The sequence below is a fragment of the Scyliorhinus canicula genome, chromosome 16 (assembly GCF_902713615.1).
Source record: "Scyliorhinus canicula chromosome 16, sScyCan1.1, whole genome shotgun sequence".
Taxonomy (NCBI): Eukaryota; Metazoa; Chordata; class Chondrichthyes; order Carcharhiniformes; family Scyliorhinidae; genus Scyliorhinus; species Scyliorhinus canicula.
Window position 1 is genome coordinate 69259944 of NC_052161.1, and position 25722 is coordinate 69285665.

At 47.0% G+C, this 25722-nt stretch overlaps 1 long non-coding RNA gene across 2 annotated transcripts in view; it reads right to left on the reverse strand.

Moving 5' to 3' along the window:
* LOC119979570 overlaps positions 1–25722 on the reverse strand; it is a 65676-nt gene that overhangs the window by 23991 nt on the left and 15963 nt on the right. Inside the window, exons 2-3 of one of the 2 annotated variants that reach the window (XR_005463754.1) lie at positions 4226–4680; positions 715–800 (exon numbers count right to left, since the gene is read on the reverse strand). This is a non-coding gene — a long non-coding RNA (uncharacterized LOC119979570). The remainder of the gene's footprint in view (positions 1–714; positions 801–4225; positions 4681–25722) is intronic. The other variant, XR_005463755.1, reaches the window with a different exon arrangement.

A 25722-nucleotide genomic window follows, 5' to 3' on the forward strand; every position in this document is an offset into this window, starting at 1 on the left:
TGTTTCTGTGATAGAAACTTTAATAGAAATTAGAAAAATGAAGAATAATTGTTCATAACCTACAACTCTAAATCTTAGAAGAAAATGAATTGCTAATTGGTTTACAGAAATTGGTTTAAAACAGTGGTATAAACGACACACGTCACCAATTCATGGACTATCCATGATTTTCTTTCACTTCACCTAGTTAAGTGCTTGACACCCCACTTTTGGCATCCTGTCCTTGTCATAATATACACACAAGTATATGATGGTGCACAGACAGTGATTGACACACAGGATGACCAATGAACACACAGAACACAACAGCCAATCACCAGACAGGACACGGCCACTATAAAGCTAGAGGGCACTAGTTTTCCCGCTCTCTTGGGATCCAGCCTCTGAGACAGTCAGAGCCCGTGAGCAACAACTAGAACATCCACCATGTGGTAGTAAGATAGTCTGGTCAGGTTAGCCTCAGGTCTCCAGTCAAGTCAGCATAGTGTCAACCCACAGTTAAAGCATGTATTATAGTTAAGAGTTCAATAAAATAGAGTTGCATTTCTCTGAGTGTTGGAAGCCTGTCTCTCTCACTGCTATGGTAAACGCAGTCCTCGCAGACCCAGCATACCCAACACATCAGTCCTCACAAACATCAGTCCAATTTACATCTGTGCCATCTGACAAAAACCCACAAGTTGGTTGAAAGCATCCTTGCTACACCTCACTTACCACTCCATGATGATCTGTCCAATCCACCTTCCATCTTGGTGCCCCATATGGAGAAACCTTCCTAAGCCTTCCTACGAGCGGACAACCTTTGGATTAAGGAATGAGAAACACAGGAAGTGACTAACAATTTCCTTGTGGCAAACCCCATCTGTCGACTGGCAGGCTTTGAATTACCCAGGCGAGCATGGTCCCTACTAAATAGGTTTAGGACAGGCCAGGGACCCTGTGCAGCCGACATCCACCACTCAGTCCTCAGTTCAAACCCCTTAGACACTGTGGCACAGTGGTTAGTACTGTTGCTTCACAGTGCCAGGCACCTGGGTTCGATTTCCGGGTTGGGTCACTGGCCGTGTGGAGTCTGCCCGTTCTCCCTGTGTCTGCGTGGCTTTCCTCCGGGTGCTCCGGTTTCCTCCCACAAGTCCCGACAGACGTACTCGTTAGGTGAATTGGACATTCTGAATTCTCCCTCTGTGTACCCAAACAGGCACCGGAATGTGGCAACTAGGGACTTTTCATGGTAACTTCATTGCAGTGTTAATGTAAGCCTATTTGTGACACTAATAAAGATGATTATTAATATTATGATGATGAAGACACAAACTAAGCTGCACATTACCAAGGAGTGTCCCAATTGCAGACAAACCACCTTAAACTCAGTAAATGAGAACGCTAATGCTTGACTTTGGAGATTTGCATTCGGTATATAACAAAAAAAATTGAAGTGTCGACATTCATATTGAAATGCATGTTTGTTGCCTTGAAGTATGAGAATGGTCAAAACTCAAGATACAATATTGAAACGAGGTGCAAATTAATTTAAGTTAAACTTGATGCTCAGACTTGCAAAATATGACACATATCCAAAATCACTCAGAAAAAGAATTGTTTGTGAGCTTGTTCCAGTGAGAAGATTATATTCAATTAAGTCATCGTGAACTTGTGCCACAGAGGTTAATGCAATTTTATTTTACACACTGCAAGAAAGCTCTCAAACTAAAAGCATCGCAATGTGTGCAGCAATTGACCATTATTTAAATACAGAATAAAATGTTCAAAGGAGGATGGTCTTAGCAGGTAGTGGAATGATCTGAGAAAAAAAATCAGCTGCCGTGGATGTAAGACTCTTATCAAGTTACATCCAGTGGATGAAGTGACCCTAGCTAACCTTGTGTGTCTAAGGTTAGATGGTGTTCTGACATCCAATTTCAAATGGCACTGTTGCTGTTTCTGCCCAGCTTCATCACCTGCAGTAAAACCATTTGCTTTCCTGGGCAACATGAATCAGGAGAAGCTAGCTGCAGAGGTCATTGCAATAAATTGGGGCAGCACGGTAGCACAGTGGTTAGCTCAGTTGCTTCACAGCTCCAGGGTCCCAGGTTCAATTCCTGGCTTGGGTCTGTGTGGAGTCTGTATGTTCGCCCTTTGTCTGCGTGGGTTTCCTCATGGTGCTCCGGTATCCTCCCACAGTCCAAAGATGTGCAGGTTAGGTAGATAGGCCATGCTAAATTGCACTTTTTTTCTGCATTGTTCTGTTGCTGGAGCAATCCAAAACTCATTCCACCATTCTGTCTTCTCTCTATAGCCCTGCAACGGGGCTTCCAGATTAGGAATAGACTTTTGAGGAGGAAAAATAAGAGCTAATAGAATAAGAGACTAAAGCAAAGTTTGAATGGGGAATGCTAAATTACTTAGTGCATTCACACTCTGAATGCACTCCAGTCGGCTGTCTATTTGGAAAAGATGGATGATCCAGCTGACCAGAATCTTTTGCTGATCTGTCCTATTGATAAAAAGGGTGGCGAGGTTACCACAATTCCTCATGATAACATCTCATAAACTGAGGAAGATCAGATGATCTAAACGTCATGCTAAATGCAATCCTATTTTAACCTCAAATCAAAATATGGCCTGAAAATTATTTTTGATAGTTCAGACTTTTTGTAATTGTTCTTTTTTTTGCATTACATGTTTTTTATGGCCTCCTCTTAAATATTTAGTCTATCCTCTCAATTTTAGGTTTTCTGGGTGGTGCAGTCTCAGAATAGGAGAATGATATCTGTGAGCACCTCATCTTTCATTCTAAGTGGAACATGTGTCAGTGACAATCAATTATCATTTTGGAAATTGATTGGGAAATCTAGACTGCATCATCTAGATCAGGGGTGGGCAAACTACGGCCCGTGGTCCGCATGCGGCCCGCCAAGTCATTAAAAAAAAATAAAAAATTTTTTTTTTTTAAAGTTCTTTTTAAAAAAAAATTTTTTTTTAAGGTCAATGGGGGGGGGGGGGGGGGGGGGCTGTTGGGTTACTGGTATAGGGTGGATACGTTGACTTGAGTAGGGTAATCATTGCTCGGCACAACATCGAGGGCCGAAGGGCCTGTTTTGTGCTGTACTGTTCTATGTTCTATATGAGGCGCCCAGAATCATAACCGGGTGAAGTAATTATTTTACTTAATATACTATGCGGCCCTTTAAAATTGTGAATTTCTGAATGTGGCCCTTGCACGGAAAAGTTTGCCCACCCCTGATCTAGATGATATGCATCATTGTGATTGCTCACTTTACTGTTAGTCTCTGACACGTCAACAGTACGTCTGGGGTGTATGACTTTGGAGTTTCAACATGGAGGTGCAGCTTCAATATTTTAATATCAAACTGCCGATCAATAAAGTGAAAATTTCCAGCAGAAATGGCAAAAATACCATCCGTTTATTAAAAGTAACTCAGATTCCAATATCCTGTCCTGTCGGTAAACATTAGTGTGTTGTCTTTTTTGTGAATCCCCAAAGTAGTCCTGAATTGTTGGATGTTATGCTGGTGGTTAGTGCATATATCGTACACACAATGGCAGACTTTATGCTGCTGGAGAATTTCACTTTATTGGTTGGCAGTTTGATGAATGTGTGAACACAGTCAATGTGTCCCAAGTCAACTCAGCAGTACAAAAATGTGTTTGTGGTTTACTGTTGCAAAGTTGCTGTGAGGCTGATATGGCAGGCAGTAAGTCAGGAGTTTACTAGGAGACTGCTGATTGCTTTGAAAGGTTCTGAAAAAGTAACATCAGTGCAGCATAGAATCACTACCTTTGAGGATGACTAGAATAAGGGGGCACATGTTAGGGGGGGCACAGTAGCTTTACAACTCCCGGGTCCCAGGTTCGATTCCCGACTTGGGTTACTGTCTGTGCGGAGTTTGCACTTTCTCCCTGTGTCTGCGTGGCTTTCCTCCGAGTGCTCCGGTTTCCTCCAACAGTCCAAAGATGTCCATAGTAAATTGACCTTCGTGTCCAAAAAATGTTGGATTGGGTGGAGTTACGGGGATAGGATGGAGGTGTGTGCTTAGGTAGAGTGCTCTTTCCAAGGGCCGGTGCAGACTCGATGGGCTGAATGGCCTCCTTTTGCACTGTAAATTATATGATTCTATGTGGTTTGTGTGGAAGTCTGGTATTCCCTCGCATTCAGTCAAATGGCATTTTGCTTCTTAAATGGCACATTTCTAAAATATTGTACCTGGGATGGGAGCTGTGGTATCATTAATGAAGAATCTTGTTTCCTGGCACGCAGAACACCTAAATCCTCAAAAGTCTTCAGCTATTTTCCCATCAAAGAAAGAGCTACATTTCATCCTGTTAAACCAACTTGTGTTCAGCAGATTAGTCAGCGTCTGAGGTATTGAATGTGAATCTTGATTGGAAGGGGGATAGTGAAGCATCTGACAGAGCACATCTAGTGCCTCTTCAGGAATGGCTGCCTTTGCACCATTACCTCTGCAGTCTCCAAAGGTTCCATTCGTGGTTCCTTCTTTATCTTCATCCACATTCTGCCCCTCAGAAGTACAGTCTGTAGCATGATGGAGATGCAGGGAGCTTCTAATTAGCCACAGCACTAAGAGTGCTTCAGAAAAAGTCATGTGATCTTTTGCATCCACTACAGGAAGCAGACTGGACCTCAGTTTGTCATTTGACCTGAAAGAAAATAACGAACAGTGACACTAAAACAAGTAAGTCTTACAGCACGAGATTAAAGTCCAACAGGTTTGTTTCGAATCACTAGCTTTCGGAGCACAGCTCATTCCTCAGGTGAATGAAGAGGGTTCCAGAAACACATATATAGACAAAGTCAATGATGCAAGACGATACTTTGAATTACGAGACTTTGCAGGTAATTAAGTCTTAACATGCCCAGACGGAGCAACTGGAGAGAGGGGTAATCCCAGGTTAAAAAGGTGTGAATTGTCTGAAGCCAGGATAGTTGGTAGGATTTCGCAAGCCCAGGCCAGATGGTTTGGGGGTGGGGGGGGGGGGGGGGGTGGTGAATGTAATGCCACATGGTGTTGTAAGACTTCTTATTGTGCCACCCCAGTCCAATGACTGCATCTCCACATCATGACAAACAAGTAAAACTGAGCTTCTGGGAAAGTCCCAGTTTCTACCAGCTTTTACAGTACATCTGTCACTTGTTTGACCCATGTAAATTAGATGTGATAAGTCAAGTAGGAAGATGAATATTTGAAATTTAATAGAGTAGAGGTGGGTAGCTAACATCATAGTTAATTTTTTTAAACAGAAGTACTAAATTAGTCTTTTCAGCATTGAATATAACACCCTGTTTATTCATCCATCTTCCAATTATATCTGTCTCTGTTTGCAGCAATTCAGTGGCTGCATTCAGTTATCACTGGTTCCTATCTTTTATTCTGAAAAAAACATTGGTTGGAAACAATCATGGAACAAGCATGTTCTTACAATTCTGGTCACAGTGATGAGATGTAAATGGGAGCAGTGGACTCTGGACAATACTCTTATTCTTCACTTCCTACTAGTTTATGCATGAACAACGCGGCCCACAACACACATTCATGATGCAATTTTGTTTCAGCAATAACAAGCTAAATTTTCCCGAAATAGTTTTATTTCAGCCTTCAGGACCATTTTTAGGTCACAGCAATAATGGGACTGTCGATCCAACATTCTGAGGCATCCAATTAAGAGGGTGCCTTCAGGATCATCGTCCAATTAGGGATGACAGGCGGGCTGAGAGGGTGATTCAGTGGTCTGATTGTCATGGGTGATTGTCAGACTATGTCTGCAGGGAGAGTGCTGCTGAGGTGAATGGAGTAGAAGGAAGTAGGATAAAATGCAGAGTTAGGGTTAGGAGACAAGAAGCGGGGGGGGGGAGGTGAGCCCATAGGGAGGTGGTGGCGTAGTGGTATTTTCACTGGATTAGTAAACTAGAAACTCAGGGCAAGGCTCTGGGGGCCACTGCAGATGGTGAAATTTGAATTCAATAAAAATCTGTAATTAAAAGTCTAATGATGACCATGAAACCATTCTAAACCATTGCTGATTGTCATAAAAAAACATCTGGCTCACAAATGCCCTTGAGGGAAGGAAATTGCCATCCTTACCTGGTCTGATCTACGTCCCTGCGCACGTCCCTTGAACAAATAAACAAAAACAAGAGGGGTAGCAGGGTGGGTGCCAATGGCCAGGGTGGGTCGGAGCACACACAGGGAGCAGGGAACATCCCTCAGGGGGACAGTGGTATATGCCACTGGTCAAGAGACATTGGTTCAAATCTCACCAGGCCAGTTGATGGAATTTAAAATAAATTAATTAAATCTGTAATTAAAAGCTAGCCTTACCAACAGTGACCATGATGCTATTGTTGACTGTTGTAATAAATCCTTTAAAGAAGGAAATCTGCCATCTTTACCTGGTCTGGCCTTCACGTCACTCCAAGCCCACAGATGATTGGTTGACTTTTAACTGCCATCTGAAATGGTCGCGCAAGCCACTCAGTTGAAGGGCAATTAGAGAGGGCCAACAAATGCAGGCCTTACCTGTGACGCCCATATATCATGAAAAGAAAAAGGAGCTAATTATTCACCGTTTAAGGGATTCAATTGGGAGGCAGGTAAGCCAACTTAGGCCTTGCTTGTCTCATCCCATTATGGGATGTTGGGCAAGGCAGTGGGCTGTGAGTGTGCTGTCCAGTGAATTTCAACACCCCCCCCCCCCCCCCCCCCCCCCACCACCCTCAGCCTCTGCCTACAAATGCACCGGCAGCAAAACATTGCTCATAGTGAAATAAACTAGTGTGTATCTTCTCACATATGTTGAGATTCTGTTCAAATTTTTTGAGTGATTTTGTTGAAGGACGGATATAGGCCAATAAATAGAGAATTCCTCTGCTCCTCAAATAGTGTTACAGAATCGAAAGAGAAAATACTGGAAAATCTCAGCAGGTCTGGCAGCATCTGTAGGGAGAAAAAAGAGCAAACATTTCGAGTCCGATGACTCTTTAAATAATCTTTTACATCCACCCGGGATTAACATTTATCTGAAGGATGGCGTCAATGCAGTACTGGATTTACTGGTATGCCAGCCCAGCTAATGCGCTCAAGTGTCTGGTGTGGGACTCGAGGCCACAGCTGTCTTTCTGAGAGATGAGAGTGCTAGGCTGACACTTTAAGATTCAAGAAAATACTATTAATTTAGCTCTGAAATGCAAAGCAATCAGAAGCAATAAATGTTAGGGTAAATGTTCCAGTTGCTATCTTTGGCAGTGCCAGAGTACAATGGGTGGAGGGAGTTAGTGTTCCAGGACCATTGTTCATTGTGCACTGTGCCTGGAGTGCCACTTGGATCAAATGGCAGACCTAAAGAGTTCTCAGTGAAAGCGGGCAAGAACTTCTGTTTAATATGTAAATATATTTTCAGTATTCGCATGTTTCAGTTTAATGTGCTGTGTGTCGAATCTGCTCATTCAGAGAGGGGGGGCTGTAAGGGGGATGGTCAAGACATATTTGGGGGTCGGCAGGGTGTCAGTATTCAAAAGGAGGAATGGGATATGTTTTGAGAAAAATATTAAATTGGAATTTATATTTGGCTTTGTGCTGACTATTATTTTCACTTAATTTTTTTTAGATCTTTACTCAAACATTTTGATTGCCACATTTTGTGGTCGCTGCAATTATACATTTTAAATGGTATTTCCTTTACATTTACATTGCTTGTGGGATGAAAGGAGGAACGGAGGGCACATCATGCTGCAATATAGGTGATAGAAGCACCAAATCCATAGTCAGGTACACGTGATTCTTGGAATGTTAAAGGAAGGTGCCTTAAATTCATTCACCAGAATGATAGCAAGGCTCGTCCCATTGACTATATTGTTTGTAATGTTTTGTATTCCCTTGAGCATAGGGGATTGAGGAGTGATCTAGTTGAGGTATTTGAATTGTTAAAAGGATTTAATAGGATGGATAAGGAGAAACTGTTTTCCACGGGTGGGGGTGATGGGGGTTGTGAGGATCAAGAATGGGATGCCTGGTCTTCAGGAAGGAAATCAGGAAGTATTTTTTCACACAAAAAGGAATGGAAATATGGAACTCTCTTCCCGAAGTGGTTGGAGATATTGAGTGACAATTGGAGCTTGCAAAACCAAGATCAATGGAATTTTATTCAGTATCGGCTACTAGTGATATGCAGTAAAGACTCTTCAGGCATGATCTAATTTAATGGTGGGTTTGGCTTGAGGGACTGAATAGCCAACTCCTGTTCTTATGTTTATACAAATGTGATGAGAGGTGAGGTGAGTCCTAAATATATGAACTACAGCTAATCCCCACCATGGGGGGTTACATTGCCAGTGTCTAATAAGGTCTCAACACCACAACGCGTTTAGCATCTGGCTCACACCAAACTGTCTGGGATATCGGTCACTCTGCTAAATCAAAGTAAATTACTGATGAGTTGTTCACTAGGGCAAACAATCTCATAACCTTCCTCATGAGCAAGCACAGCATAATGGGCTATATTTTTTCAGATGGAAGGTTTCACCAGAGTCCAGACGTCATTGATGGGGGTCATGTAGCTCGAGGCCCCTGAACATACTTCCATGGGCTTTGCGAATGGTAGTCTTCAACTCCACTGACAAGTAACTGATTTGTGTCCACTAAAATTTGGCCATGCTTCCTTTACATCGAACAGCGCTCCCTCATTCCAAAACAATCAAATTGAGCATGCATTAACATTTTGAAAATAAGTTCTTGCCAATTTCAAAGAGAGTTCACTGGGTTCGCAGTAAGACAAAGTTGGAGATTTGTGTGTGGTGCAAATTGAACAGTGGCCCAGCAACTTTGGGTGTAATCTAACGGATAAGTTTCCAAGCATTTTTTGTGGCGTCTTTTGCTAGGAGTTTCTCCCCGGCTCTGTCGGCTAGTCCCCCACCACTATCTAACCACACTTATGGCTGGATTCCTCCGAGCTGCCCGCTGCAAGATCGCCACAGTGTCCACTGACATCGGGTGGGAATTTCAGGGCTTCGGGTGGGCGCGGCCAGAGAATCCTGCCCTCAGTCACTTTGTTGGGCCCTGGGGAGTTTTTCACTGGACTAGCCCACACTTAGGTAGGATTCTCGCGTTCCTCGATGGGATGGAGAATCGGGTGTTGGGTCAAAATCGGGATCAACGACGGGCGCCGACCTGAGCGTGATGCTCCGACTCCCCATTGGCGGCAAGGTTGAGATCCACGACCGTGCGCCAGCGGGAGCGCGTAAATTCATGCAAATAGATCCTTATGACCCAATTGCATCCGTTTAGCGGGCCCGGCACCCTATCCTCCAGCCCTCCGTGTTTCTCTTGTCTCCGTGTCTGGGAGTCACATGGGCACGGATCACTTGCAGTCTCTACCAGCATGGTGCTGGTGTGGTGGGCCTCGCGTTGGGCTAAGGGGGTAACTCCCTCAAGGAGCCCAACCAAGGACCATCCCCCTACAATGCACTGCCTGCCCACCTCTCCCCCCAGGGACCCCTGTAATAGAGGGACACCTTCCAGGGACCCCTGTAAAAGGAAGACCCGCCCCCCCCCCCCACAGGGACCACTAAATAGAGAGACCCCCAGGGACTCCTGTAATAGGGAGACCCCACCCCCCCCAAACAAGGACCCCCTCTGCCTAAAGGGACATCCCCCACGCAGACCTTTCCCCCCCCACAATGACCTCTCCCAGAAGCTAGAGAGCAGTATAGACAGGGACAGTGAGAGGAATTACAGCTGTAAAGGTGTAGTACTAACCTTGAAGTTCCACGTATCCATTACTGGAAGGAGAGCAGCAGAGAACTGTCTGGATCCCACAGATCCATTAGCTGCAAGCCATTCATAGCTTTCCAGTTGTGCTCTACGATTGATAGCTTCTACAAGCCATCTGCAAGTTTGATTTATTCATCTCCCTTCATGGTTCAGTGGCCTAATTGGTGAAACCCCAATGTTTACCAACATTGACTACATCAAAGAGGTCATTGCAGTGCAATCACACGCTTGAGTGATCGGAACACACTTAGTGCTTGGTTACCAGAGATTCGAGTTCTCACCCCCTACGAGGAACGGGCCCTGGAAATCGTGGGGTTGGCTGAGGGGAGAGCAGTCACAACAGCGAGGTTGGCCTGCACTGATAAGGTGAGGATCCACTGTACCTTCACCCAGATGACCTGCCTGAAATGAGTTGTTCATGTCAGACAAAATTATCTTTCCCCCTCACAGACCACATGTCCATTTTCTCACAAGATCTCCATCTGATGGGGCGAGGAAACAGGAGTCGTTCCCCCCACCCCTGCCACCCAAGAGACCACCTCAAAGGGGAGCTCCGAGGAGACCACCATAAAGGCGTCACAGCTACAATCCCCCACCTGCCACCAGCACAGAGACACACACCACTGTGAGCGACATTAGTGGCCATAAAGTTGCTAATGCACATCATGTGGAAGCAGGAACATCTAAGGGTGTCAGCAGTTGGAGCTATGCTGGATCCCAGGACTCAGCTGGGTCCCAGTCAGATGCCATGCCTCTGGACAAGGTTCTCCTAGGGCTGATGAAAATGATGGGACACAGCCTGACACTCAGGAAGGGATGGCAGCGACCTTCCGACGAGTGCATAGCCGATTGAAGGAGCCCAAAAGGCTTTGGGCGCAGGAGATGATGCCTACATTGAGTTGCACCGAGGCCAATACTGCTAGGGTGGCGACCGCAGTGGAAAGCCTGAAGCACGACGTCTGCATCGAGTGGTGGGGCCCAAGACATGGCTCAGTCTGTGACAACCTTGGCTGAGGGTCTCAACATCATGTCCCAGTCACTGACGGACATGTCCCAGACACAGGTAGGCATTGCAGAGCATGGCCCAGTCACTGAGGAGCATCCTTGAAGGTGTCGGCGCTATGGTTAAGACAATGGGGAGCCACCAGGACTGGCAGAGCCAGAAGACTCAGATGCCTCTGCAGTTCACTCCAGCTGCTCCTCCATCCCATGGAGACCCCGAAGGCCCTACAGGCATTGTCAATAAGGAGCAAGGACTGGAGGCCGACCCAGGCCTACCACTAAGGAGATGACGGCGGTCTCCAGTTCTTTTGAATCCCCCCTTCTGACAGTCGCATCTCAAGGGCAGTGGGCAGAACAGAGTGGCACGGTGATGCCAGTGACACTGTTAAGTCAGCCCCCTCGTCTCCAGGCCCTCCAGAGGACGTCCACCAAATGCATCAAAGGCCGCAGGGTGAGGAACACAGCCGGCTGCCTCCACTTCTGAAGTGCAAACTTCAGACCTCGAAAGATCAAGAGACAGAATCACTGATTGGGCACAGCGAGGGTGGAGGCTGCATCTGTAGGTAAGGGGAATGGAAATGTCAAATGTTCACAATTAAAACATCTTACACCTGATGCATGTGAAGCCTTTGTCACATTAATCGTCACAGTGGGCTGGCCTGCACCCCAACCTCCTGTTGCCCTCCGCTCCCTCCACCCTCCGTCTCCCGGCCACAGTGGTCCAAGATCAAACGTCCGCGGTGCAGACCATGTTCAGAGGATGGGTGTGAGCGCGATGTCAGCAGAAAAATAGGAGTCAGACTTTGCATAAACTGAGAAGCACCTCATAACAAGTTATCATCACTCTCAAGCATTGTGTATTGATCTGCTGGCAATGCCGACATAGGCCCATCACCGATTGTTGAAGGGTGGAACAGGGTAGTTGCGGCGGGGGCAGGGGAGTGTGGATGGTATGGGAAGGTCGGGAATGGCGAGGGAAATAGGTGGCAAGGAAGGAAATGGGGGGAGGGTTTGGTGGAGAGTAGAGGGATTGGGGGAAGGAGGGACTGGTGGGAGGGGGGATTGGGTAGAAAGAAGGGAAATGTGGGTGGATTTCAGGAAGCAGGGATTACAGGGATTTCAGGAAGCAGGGATTAGTGAACCACTAGAGTGGTCCAAGTATCAAAACCGCATATTGAGCATTCCGGTGCACTGCTCAATGACAGTACATGTGGTTGTTATATTGGGTCCCCACATTGGTCTCTGGCATCCACACTGGCGTCAATAGACAGGACCTCAGTGGGTACCCCATATCCCCCAAGAGCTAACCCGTCATCCTGGGGTGGTTCTCGAAGACGCCGGGGATCTCCGACTGTCCCGGATGTAGCTGTCATGCACACTCCCTGGAAAGCATACACGCATGAGGTAGTGGTTGCACATGAGTTGAACATTCAGGGAGTGGAACCCCTTCCTGTTAATGAAGAGCACTCCCTGATGCCCCAGTGGCTGCAAGGTGACATGTGTGCCATCAATTAGCCGCTGGACTACAGGCATCCCGATGATGGTGGAGAATCCTGCATCCGGGCATCTTGGTGGGCCTCGTCCAACTCAAAACCGATAAATTTGATGCCTGGGCATAAAGCGTATCTGTGACCTCACAGATCTGAATACTCATCCAGTAAAAGCCCTTTCTGTTCATAGCTGGCACCTTGATAGCCACAAAGGTATTGTCAATGGCACCCTGGATGTGGGGAACCGATGGACTGCCGGGGCTACAGGGTGCGCAGTGGCCCCCTGCACACGGGGTGCTGCCTCCAGCCTGCATCAACGCTGCTGCCGGCTTCTCCGGCATCTGCCAGCCAAGGCTGCCACAGCACCACGAGGGCAGCCTCTATGGGACTGACAGCATTAGCCACATTGTTATATCTGTAAGGAATAAGAGGAGACTGATAATCAGTTAGGGCCCTCAAATCCCACAAACCTCCGCAATCCTTTCGCGTCCCGCCTTCTCTCAGAGTGCTAGCCACCGAGCCAGTTGTGCTGGAAACCGTCACTCTGCACCCCCGGCCACATTAGGTGCCCCTAGACCCCAGACTGAAACATTAGGGAGACTGTGCTCAGGTACCTACCTCTGATCCACACACATATGGTTACAAGGATATCCCCAGTGCTGAAAGCCCAGCTCAAGTGTTTGATTGTTGGCTGCTGCCTCTATGGTGTTGATGCTTCTAGAGTTTAGGCAACCTATTCAAGCTTAAAAGATTGATTGAAATGCGATGCAATAATCATCGTCTGAGATGATGTGCCCACGAGAAGCTACTTGAGAATATTTTGTTCATTCAACAGTCAACATTAAGAAAGATCTGAAAATCAACTATGTATCATTCCACATATCACACCATTAAACAAGGAAACGTCACCATTCCATATTGGTACCTATACAAAGTAATATCTGCTCATTTTCACAAAAACAAACACATGGTATCACCCTTGCAGGTTCCACAACAGAAATGGAGGACAAGCCAAAGATTGTGTTAGCATATCCAGAACCTTGTCGTAGTAATGATCTGTCCATCAATGTGTGACTTGTTCCACATATCAGTGCCATTCTCTGTCCAGGAGCCCCAGCTGTGCAGGCTTCCCACATGGCCCAATCTCATCGGAACCAAATCCTGGCATCCACATACGCCACTGGTGCAGTTGAACATCCTTGACTTCCATCATGTTTAATCCACGATGACTCACCACACCAGCAACAAAAACATCAGCAATCTGCGAAAGCATTTCTTGAACGGCGTTAGCAGGTGGCCCATTTGGGACAATGTCGTACAGCAGGTCCCATAGTGTCTTATCGCTTCAAACCAGATTGCCTTCTGGACTCATGGTTACCCCTGAGGCCGGTGTTCTAGGACCCAGGTGCCTTAGAAAAAACTGTCCTTCTTTCCGGCTACAGAAAAAGGAAGGAAACAGCAACAGCAGCCTCCAGGCATCTGCAGCCGCCAACAGGAGCAGCAGCAAACACAACCTGCGACTGTGAAGTGTTCTCACAACTAACCAGGCCAATTCCTCATTAGCAATAGTCTTCAGCTGTGAAGCTGGGGGCTGCTCACAGTCAAAGGGAGTTAGAATCATAGAATTCACAGTGCAGAAGGAGACCATTCGGCCCACTGAATCTGCACCGGCTCTTGGAAAAGCCCACACCTCCACCCCATAACCCAGTAACCCCACTTAACATTTTGGACACGAAGGGCCATTTAACATGGCTAATTCACCTAACTTGCACATCTTTGGACTGGTTAAAGTGATTTTCAACATAGAATCAAGAGTAGGGCTTTGTCCCGGAAGTGTTTGGTAGGACAGACAGGCAGCAGCTGTAGTTGCCCCTATTATGGGTATCTACAATATTTAAAGATGGTTTGAAAGCCTCACAGATGAAAAAGCCCTCAATTCCCCTACCCAGTCCTTGGGTATATTGGGGCCGTTGTTGATGAGGATGTTCAATGAGGCAAGGGAAAGAGGGGTGCTGTCCCCGACGATGTCACAGGTCACGATTTTGCTGATTCTGAAGCGGGACAAGAACCCGGAGCTGTGTGGGTCCTACAGGCCGATATCCCTGTTGAATGTGGATGCCAAATTGCTGGCCAAAATTTTGTCCTCCAGGATTGAGGATTGTGTTCCGGACATTATTGGGGAGGACCAGATGGGGTTTGTTAAGAGTAGGCAGTTGGTGGCCAATGTAAGAAGGTTGTTAAACATGATCATGATGCCCCCGGAAGGTAGGGAGGTAGAGGTAGTGATTGCAATGGATGCAGAAAAGGCTTTTGATCGGGTAGAATGGGATTATCTGTGGGAGGTACTGGGATGGTTCGAATTTGGGAAGGGCTTTATTGACTGGGTCAGGTTGCTGTATCAGGCTCCTGTGGCAAGCCTACGGAAGAATAGGACAACATCGGCTTATTTTAGACCGCAGCAAGGGACGTGACAGGGTAGCCCCCTCTCCCCACTGTTGTTCGCACTAGCTATAGAGCCGTTGGCAATTGCTCTGAGAGCCTCAAGGGGCTGGTCCGAGGGGGGGGGGGGGGGGGGGGGGGAGAGAGAGAGAGTGGAGGTGGAGCACAGAATCTCGCTCTATGCAGATAATCTGCTCCTGTATGTATCGGACCCAATAGAGCGGACGGAAGAAATCATGAGGATTCTAGGGGAATTTGGCCGGTTTTCGGGGTATACGCTAAATATGGGGAAAAGTGAGATGTTTACAGTCCAGACGAGGGGACAGGAAGAGGCGATTGGGGGAGCTGCCGTTTAGATTAGTAGGGGGAAACTTTAGGTACCTAGGCATTCAAGTGGCGCGGGAATGGGAGCGGCTGCATAAATTAAATCTGGTCAGACTAGTAGACCAAATGAAGGACGATTTTAGGAGATGGGACAGCTTCCGTTGTCACTTGCTGGGAGGGTGCAGATGTGAAGATGACGGTCCTCCCGAGATTCTTGGTTGTATTTCAGTGTCTCCCCATCTTTATTCCGCGGTCCTTTTTTAAACGGGTCAACAAAGTGATCACTGGCTTCGTTTGGGCGGGCAAGACCCCGCGGATAAGGAAGGTAATGCTTGAGCGGAGTCGGGAGAGGGCGGGCTGGCGCTGCCAAATTTTAGTAACTATTACTGGGCGGCGAATATAGCCATGATCAGCAAGTGGGTGGTGGGGAGGGGTCGGCATGGGAGCATATGGAGGCGGCTTCATGCAAGGCCACCAGTCTGGGGGCATTGGTAACTGCGCCTCTGCCGTTCCCGCCGGCATGGTACTCCACCAGCCCCGCGGTGGTGGCGGCCCTGAAAGTCTGAGGGCAATAGAGGAGACATGTGGGAGCAGAGGGAGCATCGGTCTGGTCCCCAATCTGTAATACCGGTTTGCTTCGGGAAGTATGGATGGGGGGTTCCGGATATGGCGGAGGGCAGGGATTGAGAGGGTGGGAGACATGATTATAGAGGGGAGCTTTCCGAGTATGAGGGCGCTGGAGGAGAAGTTTGGGTTGGCGAGGGGAAAGGAATTCAGGTATCTGCAGGTGTGGGATTTCCTACGTAAACAGGTGTCAACCTTCCCGCTCCTACCGCTAAGGGGCATTCAGGACAGGATAGTTTCCAGAGGATGGGTAGGAGAAGGGAGCGTCTCTGACATTTACAAAGAACTTATGGGGTCAGAGGAGACACAGACCGAGGAGCTGAAGCGCAAGTGGGAGGAGGAGCTGGGAGGAGAGATAGAGGATGGTCTATGGGTGGACGCGTTTAGTAGAGTCAACGCGTCCGCAACATGTGCCAGGCTCAGCCTGGTACAATTTAAGGTTGTTCACCGGGCTCACATGACAGTGGCCCGGATGAACAGATTCTTTGGGGTGGAAGACAGGTGTGCAAGATGCTGCGGGAGGACCAGCGAACCATGTCCACAGCTTAGGGGATTTTGGCAGGGATTTGCAGATGTCATGTCCAGGGTGTTAAAAACAAGAGTGGCACTGAGTCCAGAGGTGGCAATTTTCGGAGTGTCGGAAGACCCGGGAATCCAGGAGGAGAAAGAGCAGACGTTCTAGCCTTTGCTTCCCTGGTAGCCGGGAGACGGATACTATTAGCTTGGAGGGACTCAAAGCCCCCGAAGATCGGAGACCTGGCTATCGGACATGGCTAGCTTTCTCTGTTTGGAGAAAATCAAGTTTGACTTGAGAGGGTCACTGTTAGGGTTCGCCTGGAGGTGGCAACCGTTCATTCGACTTCTTCGCAGAAAATTAATCGTCAGCAGAAGGAGGGTGGGGGAGGGTTAGTTTAGCTGAGATAGGGGATTAATAAAGGTGGGACCTGTAAGGAAGGGAGACGGCTTTTGCACTATGTTTATAGTTTCATGTACATTGTTTATTTTGTAGTTGTCACAATACCAAAAATACCTCAATTAAATGTTTATTAAAAAAAAAGTCTTAGGGCACCGAGGGACATGTGTGATCCGAGACTACATGAGACCCATATACAAGATCGCAACCATGGATGCCACCCTCCTCAATGCCCCATCTGGCACAATGTCCACTTAGCACTCAACCGTGCCAAGCGCAGTAGGTCATTGAACCTTTTCCGGCACTGGATCCAGGTTCCCTGGACAAAGTGATGGTCACTGATCTCCGCTGCCCCATTGGTCCAGGTCTTCTTTGTGAGGTGGGGTGACCTCCTATTCCAATCCCTTGTCATCAGAACGTCCCTCCTTTTTGTGACTGCTTCCACCAGGATTTGGAGGCAGTCATTTGAGAAACAGGGTAGGCCACCCAAACCCCCCTCCCGTCTGCTGTGGCCTCCTGCTGCTGCCAAGGCTCTCACAGATATTCTTCTAATGCCTGAAGGTGCCACTTTTGAAGTTTGTGGTGACCGCCATTGGCCATGACGCCCACCGTACCTCAGTTCCCGCCGGACAAACTCCACCAATTTGGCTGCGATTCATGTTGGCTGCCATTTAATAGCACAAATTCCAACTGGATGTGGACAAGAGCGGGATTCACAGCCACTTCTGGTTCCACCTCCAAGCATTCCAGTCAATGATTAAATTCTACCTAATGATTTGATATTTAACGTAAGTGATGGTGAAACTTGTTTTAATTTACAGCTGCCAGTCAAATCTTGTAGGCTGAGACGTTACAAAAACCCAAAATATAATTTTAAAATGGGGGGCAGATTTCTCCCACCCTCCGCGCCCAACGCAGGGGCAGAGAATAGCCATTCACGCCGGAAGTCCAGCACGACATCGCTTCCACGATTCTCTGCGGACCCGCCAGTTGCAAGCGCCGTCGACGTGGCGCCGGTCAGAGGCCGTTGAAAGAGGTCCCAGCAGCGATTCTCCACGGTCGACCGGCCGAATTCCCGCTATCGTGGCTTACATCTGGTACCACCCGGCGGGAGCTCGGACCCACGGCTGCAGTGGCGGTCCTGGTGGGGGGCAGGGGGAATCTGACTCCAAGGGGGGCCTCAGCGGTGGCCAGGCCCGCAATGGGGACCACCGTTCGGCAGGCCATCACGATCTTGGGGGACCTACCTTCCTCTGCGCAGGCCCAGTGTGGCTCCACCATGTCACCAGTGCCCGCGCCGAGGTGGGCTGCCGTGCACATGTGCAGACCCACTTGCGGCCGCCATGTACATGTGCGACCGCGCGGTCTGGACAGCAGGGCCCCGCCGGCAGCTAGAACCGCGAGACGCATGACGTGGCCCTGCTAGCCCCCTGGAAAATGGAGAATCACGCCGGACATTCGAGGAAAACATCCGGAGTGATTCTCGCTCATTTTCCAGCGGGCGTGGGACTTAGCCCCCAAAATGGAGAATCCCAGCCGTGGTTTCTTTCGGTAGCTGGGGTCCATTGGGATTGGATTGGATTGGATTTGTTTGTATGCCGAGGTACAGTGAAAAGTATTGTTCTGCAAGCAGCTCAACAGATCATTAAGTACATGGGAAGAAAAGAGAATAAAAGAAAACACATAACTCCGCAACACAAGGTATACAATGAAAAGGGAGAGGTTAGTAATAATATTAGTCTTAGAATAAAACTTTAAAGATTAGAACGAGTATAAGTTATGTAAAAAGTGGATCTGTTGGGGAGAGCTCGCAGAGCGTCGCCTCGCTCCGGCGCCAACTTGGGAGAAGGCTGTGTTCAGTACATATGAGGTGAGATTTTTAAAACCTAGGCTGGGATTCTCCGAGTCTGCGACTGGTCGGTGAATCGGCAAGGGCGCGGGAAATTCCGGCCACGCCACCGGGCCGGCGATCGGCGCCAATCGCGATTGCAGGGTCGGAGCCGCTGAAATAGGCCCACGCGGCGATTTTCCGTGGGCGACGGGCCAAACCCTTGCTGAATCCCGCTGATGTGGTTCAAACTTGGTATCACCCGGCGGGAGATCGGACCCGCGGCCGCTGTGGACAACCTGGTGGAGGGGTGGGGCGTCTGACTCTGGGGGGGCCTCCAAGGGGACCAGGCCGCGGCTGCGATCTGGAGGAGGCCTACCTCCTTCCGCGCCGTTAGGTCCCCGAAATGTTGCTCCGCGTCGGCATGGAGACTGCAACCACGCGCATGCGCCCGGTGCGGCGACGGCCGTCGCGCGCATGCGTGGACCCACGCCGGCCGTGCAGGGCCGCTTTTCGTCGCTGGAGCAGCGCACAGCGTGCTAGCTCCCTAAAAGCCGGTGAATTTCGGAGAGTCCCATCCCTGTCCTTTCAATGATGTGGAGAATGTTTCTGGAACATACCTCGCCATTCACCTGAGGAAGGAGCCGCGCTCCGAAAGCTCGTGTTTGAATCAAACCTGTTGGACTTTAACCTGGTGTTGTAAGACTTCTTACTGTGTTCTTTCAATGGGTTCATACATTGGACATATAAATTAGTATTTGTTGTGTCAGCAATGCCAACTCAATGCAGGGGGGTTTACTGCTGCTGTTTTCATTGGGCGGGATTGGCGACAGGAGGTGGGAATCTGATAGGAGGCCCAAATTTATACCGTCGTAAAGGCAATTGTCCTGCCCCCCCCCCCCCCCCCCCCCCGCCAGTGACGTAACAGGAATCCCAACGTTCAAAGTCAGGAACATCATTACAATAAATTTACATTACATCAGGCCTCTACGCCTGATCATCCCCCTAATCATTACACAGTGCATTTACGTCAGCCTGAATTACAAGCAGAATCCAACATGGAGTTCAGGTGAGTGTATCACTCAGGAAGGAGTGGGTCCTGCCTCGGTACTGCCCTATGGTACTTCTAGGGCACTGTACCGACACCAAAGCAGTGCCAGAGGCCAGTGCTGGAGGGGTGTTCCATGGCGGGGGTGGTGTTCTGGTCTTAATTTTTTGTATTGAATCGGTTTTTAAAAATGGTGCCGTGATCTTTTAAAAACAAAAATTCTGGCAGGGCAGGCTCAATCAGTTATGTCATGGGATCCACCCCCCTTCATTTTTTTTGACTATCAGTCGAACAATCGGGCAGAGAAAGCCATCATTGGGGACGACGGCTTCGACCTGCCCTACAGGAAAACTGGAAAATTCCATCCAGTTCCAATGCTGTAATGACAAAGATTTTTGATGGTGAATTTAAAATCACAATCAACATCCTGGGGTTACCATTGATCAGGATCAGTACTGGTCAGCTACAAAAATACAGTGGCTACAAGAGCAGGTAGGATGCTGAGAATTCTGCAGAGAGTAACTCACCTCCTGTCCACTGTAAGTCAGGAGTGTGATGGAATACTCTCCACCTGCTGGATGAGTGTAGCTACAGCAACATTCAAGAAACTTGATGCCATCGAGGGCAAAGCTGCTTGATTGGCATCCATCACCTTAAATATTCACTGCATCCACCACTGACTGCAGCAACTCACTAAGTCTTTTTCGACAGCACCTTCCAAACCCCCGACCTCTATCACCAAGAATGACAAGAGCATTGGAACACCACCACCTGCAAGTTCCCCTCTAAATCACACCATCCTGACTCGGAGCTACAATACATCGCCGTTCCTTTACTGTCACTGGGTAAAACTCGTGGGACTTCCTTCCTGACAGCATCATAATCGTAGAATTTACACTGCTGAAGGAGGCCATTCAGCCCATCGAGTCTGCACGGGCCCTTGCAAAAAGAACCCTACTCAAGCCCACGCCTCCACCCTATCCCTGTAACCCCACTGAACCTTTTTGGACACTAAGGGCAATTTAGCATGGACAATCCACCTAACCAGCACATCTTTGGACTGTGGGAGGAGACCGGAGCACCCGGAAGAAACCCACACAGACACGGGGAGAATGTGCAGACTCCCCACAGACAGTGACCCAAGCCGGGAATCAAACCTGGGACCCTGGAGCTGTGAAGCAACTGTGCTAATCACTGTCCTACCGTGCTGCCCTTGTGGGAGCTTTGTTGGTGTACCGACAACACGTGGACGTCAATGGTTCAAGAAGGCAGCTCACCACCACCTCCTCAAGAGAAATTAGGGATGGGCAATAAATGCTGGTCTAGCCAGCGACACCCAGATATATTTTAAAAGGATGTATTTTTTGACACTGGTATTTCATTGGACAAAAGCATGAGAAAATAATAGATAATAAAATCTAAGATCATATTGAATTATTTTCTGACCCTGCTTTTGGACACCATATTAACCACAGTCAGATAAAGAATTATATTTTGCAATGACGGTATACCCTTGGCTTTGTGAAAATTTGGTTCCTAGAAATTCCAGCCTGAGATAACATACTTCCTATCGTTTAACACTCATTAATCAGTCTTGTGGATCTAAGCCAATCTATTCTCAGAGTTTTCAGTATCAATAACTACATGGAGAATATTCTGGCTTGTTCCATCTCATATAATGCAGAACAAGCAGGATGGACAAGTAACCTTCACGTGCGTTTTTGTATTACAGGTTCAAAGTCGTTTGCTCCTCGAGGAGAAAACTGTCTTGCTTCATAGGCTCAACATCGTCACATTGGACATGAGCATATTTTGAAAATGTTTGAATCTTTCACCTGTACCATTTCGATCATTAAAAACTAGGGAGGTAGCTTACGTCACCATTGATCTGCTACAATGACATTAAAGTTAGTTACTGATCGATTTCAATCTGCATATATGCCTGGCAGGAAAGGGTAGGTGGGGGGCAGGGTTGTGAAGATGGATCACAGTGTTTGTATAGTTTTAGTATTTCTGGTATTGCAAGAAATCAATATCTTATATTTATACAACACAGCTAATGGAATGAACTATTTCAAGGCGCTTTACAGGAACATTATAAAACAAAGTATGACCACCAAGCCACCTACCAGGTCTGAGGCAAGATGACCAAAAGCTGGGTCAAAGAGGTTTAAAGAGTGTCTTAACAGGAGGAAAGCAAGATAAAGAGGTGGAGAGATGCAGTAAGTGTATTTCAGAACTTAGGGCCTAGACAACAAAGCCGCCATTGGTGGAACAATTAAATTGCGGGTGCTGAAGAGGACCAAATTAGAGGAGCACAAATATCTTTGAGAGCTGTGAGGCTGAAGGAGATTACAGAGTCAGGCAAGTTTGACATTGTGGAGGAATTTGAAAACAAGGATGAGAATTTTAAGTTCCACACATTGCTTTACTGGGAACCAATATAGATCAGTGAGCAAAGGGGTGATGAGGGAAAGGGATTAGCTCAGAGTTAAGACACAGGCCGCAGAGGTTTGGATGACTTCAAGTTTATGGACGGCAGAATGTGGGAGACCAGCCAGGAATGTGTTGGAAGAGGTGAATTTAGAGATAACAAAGGGATGAGTGAAGGTTTCAGCAGCAGATGAGCCGAGACGCGGGCAAAGCTGGGCAATGTTACAGAGGTGTAAATAAGTGGTCCTTGCCATGGTATGAATATGAAGTCAAAAGCTCATTTCGGAATCAAATGTGACACTAAGGTTGCGAACAGACTGCCTGAATCTCATACTGTTGCCAGGGAGACTGATGGAGTTAGTAGCTAGGGAACAGCGTTAGGAGCGTTGACCAAAACATTTGCTTCAGTCTTTCCAATATTTAGTTGGAGGAAATTTCTGCTCATCCAGTCCTGGATGTTGGATAAGCAGTCGGATAATTTAATGACAGTGGAGGAGTCGAATGATGAGGTGCCAGTGGTCTACATGTGAAAACTAATGTTGTGTCTTTGGATGTTGTCATTAATGGCAGCCTGTCATTGAGAAAAAGTTGCAGACCAAGGCTTGGGGAGCATCAGAGGTAACAGTTCAGGAGCAAGAGGAGAAGCCATTGCATGTGATTCTCTGGTTATGGTTTGATAAATAAGAATGAAACCAGGTGATAGCAGTATGACCAGCTGTATGACACTGGAAAGGTGTTGAAGGAGAATGGTGTGGGCAACCATGTCAAGGATCCTGTTATGCTTGTATGTTCCTGGTTCCACAACAAATGCAGCTAAAAGATAAACAAGATCTGGGGTGGGAAGCAGGTATTTCAGTTCATGTTGATTCATAGAACTGGACTTTATGTCCCTTATTGGTATGTTTTTGGAGTGGGGGAGGACATGTAAAATGTTGGGTAGCTAGAATACTGTCTTCCTGCACCCCCCCAAGCATCCCTCCCTCCACCACCGCCAATTTAGTCCACATACTACCCAGGGTCGGTAAGGCATCCACTCGTCCATCCACCATTAGACCTGAAGTGGCTGGGTGAGATTGGGAAGCCTCAAACAAGTTAGTTGAAATGGCAGGAAGGAGGGGGGAACATCATTTAGAGGTGTCTTGTGCTTTTCAGGGGCACTGTGCACCCCCCCCCCCTCCATATTCAGGTGTTTTGTGTCAGGGGCATTGCACACCACCCCCTGCAAAATACTATCCCCAGTTTGCTCCTCCCTAGCTGGTCGCCAAAACCTGGCCCCCCAACTCCCTGATTCCCCCTCCATAGGCTCCCCAATCGTTTCCTGTCCAAAACCCCAGACTTACCTCACCTCGGTTGCCATGTCCTTGTTGTCCTGCAGACTCCTTGCAGTCCCAGCAGTTCCCATTACAGAGTTCTGGGACTGCTTGAGGTTGGCCGGCAACTCTTATTATCATTACAGAGAAATGTCTACAGGTGATCTTGATTGGGATCTAAATATTGAAGGCAACTTGACATTTAGGAAAAACAGGAAGTTAGGAAAATGTGGAGTGGTAGCTCTGTTAATTAATGCATTAGCACATTAGAGAGGGAGAAACGATAAATGCAAGAAGTAATTTGTGGGAATGGTGTACAGGCCCCTAATTGTAACTACATAGTAGGACAGAGTATTAAGGGAGAGATAATGGGAGCTTGTCAGAAAGTCACAGTGATATTCATGGGGGATTTTAATCTATATATAGACTGAAAAAATCAGATAGGCAAAGGGAGTGTAAATGAGAAGTTCACAGAATATTTTAAAGAAGTTCTTAAATAGAACATCCTGTCACCAACCGGAGAGCAAGGTCTACTAGATCTGGTGTTGTGCAACAAGATAGAGTTAGTTAATAACCTCATAATGAAGGCACCTCTAGGTAAGCGATCATAATGTGATTGAATTTTCCATTCAATTATAGGAAGGAAAGATTGGGTCTAAGACTAGTATTTTAAACTTAAATAAGGGAAATTATGATGGCATGAAAGTAAAGCTAGCTATCGTGAATTGGAAAATTAGGTTTAGGGATAGAACCAGAGTGAAGCAGTGGCAGATATCTAAAGGGATATTTCAGAATACACAGTATAGACACATTGCAATGAGAGAGAAAAATTGCAAGCGGAAGGCGCACTGTCCGTGAGTTAAAGGCAGTATCAGACTTAAAGTGAAAGCATATAACTGCACAAAGATGAGTGGCAGGTCAGAAGATTGGACAGAATGTGAAAAACAGAAAGAATGACAAAAAGATTAATAAGGAGGCATAAGAGTAAGCTAGCTAGAAATATAAAGACAGATGATTAGAGTTTCTATAGATATTTATATAAGAACCATGTAAACAAAGTGAGTGTGGGCCGATAGAAAGTGAATCTTGGGAATTAAAAATGTAAAATGGCTGATGAATTGAATCAGTTTTTTGCCTCCATCTTCTCTATAGAAGATACTAGTTGTTATAACCTGCCTGAATACTATTGGCTGGGGACTATTGGGTATCCCATAATATATTTTAATTTATTGACAACTCAACAATACAAAAAAAGAGTCAGCAACATGCAAAAACAACATAGTCACGAAAAATAGAAATATGCCAAAAGCATTTACAAGATACAAAAACAAAAACCACCACCTCTCAAGCCAGCACACACACACAACCACCCCTGTCCACAGTGGTAGCCCCACATCGGCAGAAAGGTGCCCAACAAGCAGCACAGGCCACCGGAACAGGACACAACGTACAGAGCACAGTTGAGAGAGAGAGAGAGAGAAAGAACAGTCCACCCCTCCCAAGAGGGCCATAATTCAGTCCGGAATAACCCCGGTACATTATAAACCAAACCAAGTACAGAGAATTTCAAGACAAGGAACAACGGCAGCAGCTGCCGAGGCTGTGCCTCCACCCCATCCCCCCGTCACAGAGGCCTACAGCTGGCCAGTGTGGTACCAACTAGAGGAGGAAGCAGTTGTGAAGTACTACTGCTGCTGTGTATATATTGTTGTAAATACAGTTCTTTTCTTTTGACTCTACAAACATGTGCTGGATTCTTCGTGGCCCTCACAAAACCAGTAATATCCCAGAAACAGCTATAAATCAGAGAATGGAAGGGATGGAGGAATTCAGGAAAATTACAATAACCAGGGAAGTGGTACTGAATGTTGGTACAGGAAGTGGTACAGGAAATTGGAGCTGCAGACTGACAGATCCCCAGGTCCTAAAGGACTTCATCCTGGGGTCTTAAAAGAAGTGATTAGTAAGGCAGTTGATGCAATGATTTTAATTTTAATTCCCTAGATTCAGGGAAGGTTTCATTAGATTGGAAAATAGCAAGTGTAACTCCCGTACCGGCCTCCCTGAACAGGCGCCGGAATGGGGCGACTAGGGGCTTTTCATAGTAACTTCATTGAAGCCTATTTGTGACAATAAGCGATTATTATTATATTCAAAAAAGGAGGGACACAGAATGCAGAAAGTTACAAGCCAGTTAGCTTAACATCTGTCATAAGGCAAATGTTAGGAGCTATTATTAAAAATTTTATGGCAGGGCACTTAGAGAAACTCAAAGTGATCAGGCAGAGTCAACATGATTCTGTGAAAGGGAAATTATAGGGAAACCTATTTCTTTGAAGGAGTTACATGTGCTGTGGATAAGGGAAACTGATGGATGTACTGTACTTAAATTTCCAGAATCTATCTGAAAAGGTGTCACATCAAAGGTATTGTCGACAATAAAAGCTCAAGGTGTAGATAGTAATATAGTGGCCCGGATAGAAGATTGACCAGCTAACAAGAAAC